The sequence below is a fragment of the Enhydra lutris genome, unplaced genomic scaffold, assembly GCF_002288905.1.
Source record: "Enhydra lutris kenyoni isolate GAN:26980312 unplaced genomic scaffold, ASM228890v2 scaffoldscaffold56, whole genome shotgun sequence".
NCBI classification, from domain to species: domain Eukaryota; kingdom Metazoa; phylum Chordata; class Mammalia; order Carnivora; family Mustelidae; genus Enhydra; species Enhydra lutris.
In genome coordinates, this window is record NW_019154140.1 from 13296059 (window position 1) to 13304393 (window position 8335).

At 35.3% G+C, this 8335-nt stretch overlaps 1 pseudogene; it reads left to right on the top strand.

Annotated features, from left to right (window-relative positions):
• The window catches only part of LOC111157769, a 17260-nt pseudogene that overhangs the window by 5409 nt on the left and 3516 nt on the right, over positions 1–8335 (top strand).

Sequence of the window (8335 nt, forward strand, 5' to 3'; positions counted from 1 at the left end):
TGCTAAACACCTCAGTAGCCCCCATGCTGAACCCCTTTATTTACAGCATAAGGAACCAGCAAGTCAAGCGAGCCTTCATGACAGGGCAAGGAAGATTGTATTTTTCTCAAGGAAATGAAATGTTACGGTTTTACAAATTGGACACATTGCAGGTCAATTTAAAATATACAAACATGAAATTTGAGCCACCTTTAAATGACAGTGGTCTTCCTGCTATCCTTATTCATTCTTTCTTTCTAAGAGTTTATAAGCACATTTAATATATTTCCCATTCAGATGAAATAACTTTGTAAGTTTTTCTTGTTCCCATTCATCTGAAACTTTGATTAGTTGCAACGTCTTGATTATTAATTGTTTTAATTTGTCAATGTAATTTACTTTGCATTTTGTTTAGGAAAATGATTATCACACAGAATGGAGGAGGCACTGTAATTTTTGATGTGATATTTTCCTTACTCTCTACAGAAAATACAATTTTGTGATTTTCAGTGATCTTTGTCAGAAATCCTTTCACCATCTTGCAGTTTCTCTAGGAAAAAAAAATTCTTCAAATGCCATATGATTTTTTGAAAAATATGAAAGCTTTCATTTAAAAACCACGAAACATAGCTCACTAAATAGAGTGTGTTCATATAATTTATCTATTGTTAAAAAAAGAATAGATACTTAACATATATACTTTTGTAGATATGCTGCTAAATACATCTCCTTATTTCCAAAATCCATTATGACTCACTAGATATAGGTAGATATACAAGTAGATGCAGACATACATACATGCATACATTCATACACACACACACACACATACTGTAGAAAATAGTGAAGAAATACTGTCTTAGATATGTAGAATAAGTTCAATTTCTCTAATTCCATGGTATAAGCTTTGCTTTCTGATAATGCTGAAATATATATGCATAGCTCCTTTCTAGTTTTGGACTACATTGAAACTGGGCATGTGTCTAAATTATTTGATGCCTAAAAAGTGAAATCGTTTAAGTTTTATATAAAATAAAATCTTCATAACAGATCAAAATTTTCCATTTCATATAAAGTTAGAATTTCACCTGTTAAAATACTCCTCCACTCACTCTACTTAAGGTATTAAGTGCCTAAAGTATTTTGGAAAGATGTATGTGTGTTTCTCTATGTGTGTGAGAGAGAAAATGAAAGAAAATTATGGATACAATAAAGTATTCTAAATAATATAAATGACTATTTAGTAATACAAAATATACTATAATCCTAACTCATTCCATACCATTCCTAATGATTTCTGAGTAAAATATTCAACTGAGAAATGCAGCATAGGAGTTGTAGAGAAAAAAATAAAATAAGTAATAGAAAATTGAAGGGTATTCAAAATGTAATAGAAAACTCATGAATGGTTTCTCAATTTCATTTTATCTGAAGTATATTTTGTATGTGAAAGAAGGCAAATAGTTGACAAAGTTAGGGTTTCTATGACCTCTCAACATATATTTTTCCAGTGGTAAATCAGGTGTCAGATAAATCTGGCTTATATAATGTACCATAGGGATGGGAATGAAACTTTCAAGCACATAGCATAATTAGCTATCAATAAATAGTAGCTATTATTATAACATTGTCTCTATAGTTAACTGCTATGGTTGTGAATAAGTACAAATTATATTTATAAAGTGGTGAGAACACTTAACTTGAGATTTACCCACTTGTATTTTTAAAGGCACAATATAGTATTGTTAACTGTAGGCAAAATGTAATACAGCAAACAATGTTCTTCAACAGTATTCATCTTCAACATCTTGAAAACCTATCCTTCTTACAGAACTGAACTTTATACCAGTTAATAGCAACTCCCCATTGCCGACCCTGCTCCATCCTAAGACAGTTGCTATTTTACTCCATTTCCATGAGATAGACTGATTTTAACACCTCATATAAGTGGAATCATGCATTTTTTTGTCCTTCCACTTGTTTCACTTAGGGTAATGTCCTCCAGATTCATCAGTGTTGTCTAATATCTTTAAAAGAAATAAAAATGGAAGAGAAAGAAATAAACCACCACACGATGATCAGAGTTTGTCCTGCTGAGCCTTTCTGATGATCCTGATTCTGATTCTGATTTTACTCTGCCTATTTATCACAAGCATGTTAAGTGTCAATGGAAACCTGACTATCATCACCCTAATTTGGGTGAGGTCTCATCTACAGAGGCCTCTGCATTTCTTAGCTAGAACTTCTCTTTCTTAGAAATCTCATTTACAATTACATGTATTCCTCGATTTCTGGGGGATAATAATCACCAGGGATAATATTTCCAATAACAGTTGTGTTGCCCAACTATTCTTTATTTTCATGGGAGTAACTGAATTTAAAATTCTAATTGCCATGTCCTTTGATCACTATCATTGCCATTTGCAAGTCCCTTCATTATACAACCATCAAGAACAGGAAACTCTGTAACCTGTTTATGCTATGTGCATTACTGGACAAGTTTCTGACCATTTTCCCACCACTTATACTGGATTACTCAGCTGGATTACTGTGTTCCCAATGTCATTGAACACTTTGCATGTGGCTATCTTTCCTTCTTGCAACTGTCTCATTCAGATACATGGCTCTTTGTAGTAACTGGCTTTTGCTTGGTTGGGGTACTTTGCTATTTACTTTGGTGTTGGTGATTTTTTCTTACATATACATCACATCTCCTAGTCAGAGAAAAACAATGTTTTTCTCTATTTGTTCGACTCACATGATTGCCATTTCTATTTCCATATATGCTAATTATTATGCAAAAAAAAAGGCATTAGTGACAAAAGAAGTAACTATTCTCAATAATTCTGTTGCCCTCATGTTGAACACTTTTATTTATACCCTAAGGGACCAAAAAGTACACAGACCTTCAAAGATTTGGTCCTTGAAGTACCATTTCATACAAACAAATCAAAGTTTTGGGTGTATGAATGAATGTTATCATGAAGATTCAATAAAAGAAAATGAAATTTAAACTAATTTGTATCATTTTCCTATATTCATGTCACAGCTACAGAAAATGCTGAGCTCATTTGCTAAACACTCTTGATAACATAGTGTGTTAATAATTATTAACACATGAATTGTGTTTACATGATAACATGAATTGTGTCTTCCTTTAAAACTATCTGTATGTTCCATGTCAGGGATTTATGATTATGAATATAAAACCAGTAGTTATGGAACGTAAATCATTTGCCAACTATTTTGATTAATCAAAATGTTCTATCAAAACACTAATTCCAAAAAATATAAAGCCCCTGTTGTCGCAGCCAGCGCGACAACACGACCAGGGTCGAGAGGGCAAGAGGATGGTGAGAAAAAGACGAGACACAAAGAGATGAGGACAGGAGGGCAAAGTGGATGATGTCCAAGCAGTGCCAATCTTATTCAAGGCTGTGAGGCATTATATAGCTAACAGAAACAATTATAAGGAAGTATCTATTTTTAGCTGATTACTAAAGAATTTGCAACATGCACAGAAAACCCTTAAAGCTTTCCCATTATCTATTTCCCAAGGACTAATAGCAGACCCTCTGATGCCAGTGGTCTCTGTCTTCAGATAATTCTTTAACCAGGTGCACTATCTTCAAAGTGGCTCAAGTCATAGTTTATGCAAGCACAGCACAATCTTACAATGGTGTAGTTTATGTCCCGTGCAAGGACAGCACAATCCCACAATGATTTAATGAGCAGGCCTGTTTTGCCCATTCCAGATAAGCACATGCAGGCAACCACGTCAGCGAGTCTTAGGATCCATAGCTCAGGCCCTTTCTCAAGCGCTGCTCAACTTTTCCACCCACAGGGCTATCAGCCCCTGGGCTTCAAGGAGGCGCGAGTTGGGGCCTGGTTTGGTCTCTTGACTCTAGCCCAGTCCTTGGCTGCCTACACCCTATATTTTGTGCCACATTATTCACAATAGTCAAGATACAGAAGCAATCCAAGTGTATATTGACAGAGGAAAGGATAAAGATGTTGCGACATATATAACAGAATATTACTCAGCCATTAAAAAAGCATACGAACTTGCCACTAGCAACAATGTGGATTGATCTAGAGGGTGTTTTGCTAAATGCAGTAAGTCAGACAGAGAAAGACAGATACCATATGATTTCACTTATATTTGGAATCACAAAAATAAAACAAAGAAATGAACAAACAAGCAAATGAAACTGAAAGAGATCCATAAATACATAGAACAAACCAATGGTTGCCAGAAGGAAGGGGTGGTGATGGGCAAAATGTGTGAAGGGGAGTAGAATGTATAGACTTTCAATTATGGAATAAATAAGTCACAGGAATAGAAGGTACCACATAAGGAATGTAGTCAGTGCTATTTTAATAGCTCTGAATGGTGACAGATGGCAGCTGCACTTGTGGTGAGCACAGCATAATGTATGGACTTCTTGAAATGTTATGTTGTACAACTGAAACTAATGTAACACTGTGTGTCAAATAAACTTCAGTAAAAATATTTTATACTGTAATGACTTAAAGTCAATATTGTTTCAATTTATTTTAAATTATTTTCTCTTATTGATATAAAATTATTTTTCCTTTTAAAAGTTACCTGAATCATGAAATAAATAACTACAGCACCATTGTCTTTGCACACTATCTTTAGCGTCTGTAGTCTGTCCAATTCTTCCCATTCAGTTAGTAAACTTGGATGCATATGTTACAACTTACAAATTATCTGAAGGTCATATATTCTGTTTTCTAGATATGAAGTCAGGTATTACATCTTGTTTTATAAGGTCTTCTTATTTTCTGTTATATTTTATAAAAATATATAACATAAATATTTAGGCAGCTACTGTTTTTTCTATTTTTAAAAAATGTTATTTATTTATTTATTTTAGAGACAGAGAGAGAGAGACAGAGAGAGAGAGACAGAGAGAGAGAGGATGTGCAGGGGCAAGGAGAGGAGCAGAGGGAGAGGGACAAGCAGACTCTGCTCTGGGCATGGAGCCTGACACAGGGCTTGATCTCAAGACTGAGATCATGACCCAAGCAGAAATCAAGAGTTGGCCACTTAACCAGCTGAGCCACCCAGGCACCACAAGGCAGCCACTAACACTTATGCCACTTAAAGGTTTGATAGGAATTTCATAAATAGCAACTCTTCTATAGAGAACATATATTTTGTGTCATATGCAAGACAAGGTATGTTCTATACCATATCATATTTAATCTTCACAGCTATATGACAAATTAGACATGATTATCCCTTTTTACCAATGTGTAAATTGATACTTAGAAATGTTGAATGATTTGCCTAAGGTCTTGAGCTATAACGGTCAATATAATAGCCCAATTTGAAAAACAACACAAAGAAAATTTTGTGTTTGCTATATATATATATATATACACACACATATATATATGTGTGTGTATATATATATATATATATGTGTGTGTATAAAACTCTGTAAAGACTGCAAATTTTGCATAACTTTACTATAATAAGCACAGTTTTACTGGTGTTTTTACTAACCTTATCTTATCTGCACATAATTATATTATTATAGTATAGTCAGGGAGGGTACTAACTCTGAATATAATACTTGGCATATAGGAGGGGAGGAGCAAGATGGTGGAGGAGTAAGAGACTGAAATATCATCAGGTCCCAGAAATTCAAGTAGATAGTCATCAAACCATTCTGAACACCTACGAACTCAACAGGAGAAAGAAAAGAAAAAGAGCAGCAGTTCTAAGAACAGAAAATCAAGCACTTTCCAGAAGGTAGGAAGTGCAGAGAAGTGATTCCAAGGCAACATACAGGAAGATAGACCATTGGGGGGGGGGGTGGCCCTCGACAAGTGAGAGAGCAACAGAACACAAAATTGGAATTTTAGAAGTCTATTCCACTGAGGGACATTGCTCCAGAAGCTAAGCTGTGCAGAAGTTTTGATCTTAATGAAGTCCCAATAGTTCATATTTGCTCTTCCTTTTTTTGCCTTTGGTGATGTTTCTAGGAAGAAGTTGCTGTGGCTGAGGTTGAAGAGTTGCTGCCTGTGTTCTCCTCAGGAATTTTGATGGATTCCTTTCTCACATTGAGGTCTTTCATCCATTTGGAGTCTATTATTGTGTGTGGTATAGGGAAATGGTCCAGTTTCATTTTTCCACATGTGGCTGTCCAATTTTCCCAACACCATTTGTTGAAGAGACTGTCTTTTTTCCATTGGACATTCATTCCTGCTTTGTCGAAGATGAGTTGACCATAGAGTTGAAGATCTATTTCTGGGCTCTCTATTCTGTTCCATTGATCTATGTGTCTGTTTTTGTGCCACTACCATACTGTCTTGACAATGACAGCTTTGTAATAGAACTTGAAGTCTGGAATTGTGATGCCACCAACTTTGGCTTGCCTTTTCAATATTCCCCTGGCTATTTGAGGCTTTTGTGGTTCCATACAAGTTTTAGATTATCTGTTCCATTTTTTTGAAAAAAAAGGTTGATGGTATTTTGATAGGGATTGCATTAAACGTGTAGCTCACTCTAGGTAGCATAGACATTTTCACAATACTTGTTCTTCCAATCCATGAGCATGGAACATTTTTCCACTTCTTTGTGTCTTCTCAATTTCTTTCATGAGTACTTTATAGTTTTCTGAGTACAGATTCTTTGCCTCTTTGCTTAGGTTTATTCCTAGGTATCTTATGGGTTTGGGTGCAATTGTAAATGGGATTGACTCCTTAATTTCTCTTTCTTCTGTCCTGTTGGTGTATAGAAATGCAACTGATTTCTGTGCATTGATTTTATATCCTGACACTTTACTGAACTCTTATACAAGTTCTAGCAGATTTGGAGTGGAGTCTTTTGGGTTTTCCACAGAAAGTATCAAATCATCTGCAAAGGGTGAGAGTTTGGCTTCTTCTTTGCTAATTTGGATGCCTTTAATTACTTTCTCTTGTCTGATTGCTGAGGCTAGGACTTCTAGTATTATGTTGAATAGCAGTTTAATATGGTGATAATGGACATCCCTGACGTGTTCCTGAACTTAGCAAAAAAGCTGTGTTTTTCTCTATTGAGAATGATATTCTCTGTGGGTTTTTCATAGATGGCATTGATGATACTGAGGAATATACCCTCTATCCCTACACTTTGAAGAGTTTTGATCAAGAAAGGATGCTGTACTTTGTCAAATGCTTTTTCAGCATCTATTGAGAGTATCATATGGTTCTTTTTCTTTCTTTTATTAATGTATTGTATCACATTGATTGATTCACAGATGTTGAACCAACCTTTGAACCCTGGACTAAATCCCACTTAGTCATGGCAAGTAATCCTTTTAATGGATCCTACTGGCTAGTATTTTGGTGAGAATTTTCGCATCTGTGTTCATCAAGGATATTGGTCTGTAATTCTCTTTTTTGATGGGATCTTTGTCTGGTTTGGGGATCAAGGTAATGCTGGCCACATAAAATGAGTTTGGAAGTTTTCGTTCCATTTCTATTTTTCGGAACAGTTTCAGAAGGATAGGAATTAATTCTTCTTTAAATGCTTGGTAGAATTCCTCTGGGTGGCTCTCTGGCCCTGGGCTCTTATTTGTTGGGAGATTTTTTATGACTGCTTCAATCTGGCTATGGGTCTGTTCAGGTGTTCTATTTCTTCCTGGTTCAGTTGGGGTAGTTTATATGTCTCCAGGAATGCATCTGTTTCTTCCAGATTATCAAATCTCCTGGCGTATAGTTTCTCATAATATGTTCTTATAATTGTTATATTTCTTTGGTGTTGGTTGTGATCTCTCCTCTTTCATTAATGATTTCATTTATTCTTGTCCTTTCTCTTTTCTTTTTGATAAATCTTGCCAGGGACTTTTCAATCTTATTAATTCTTTCGAAGAACCAGCTCCTAGTTTTCTTGGTTTGTTCTATTGTTTTTTGGTTTCTATTTCATTGATTTCTGCTCTGATCTTTAATATTTTTCTCCTGATGTGTTTATGCTTTCTTTGCTGTTCTGTCTCCAGCTCCTTTAAGTATAAGGTTAGGTTGTGTACTTGAGACATTTCTTGTTTCTTGAGAAAGGCTTGTGTTTCTACAGAATTACCTCTCAGGACCACCTTTGCTGTGTCTCAAAGATTTCAAACAGTTGTGTTTTCATTTTCATTTGTTTCCATGAATTTTTAAAAATACTTTAATTTCTGGTTGACCCATTCATTCTTCAGTAGGATGCTCTTTAGCCTCCATGTATTAGGGTTCTTTCCAAAATTCCTCTTGTGATTGAGTTCTAGCTTCAGAGCATTGTGGTCTGAAAATAAGCAGGGAATGATCCCAGTCTTTTGGTACTGGTTGAGACCTGATTTGTGACCCA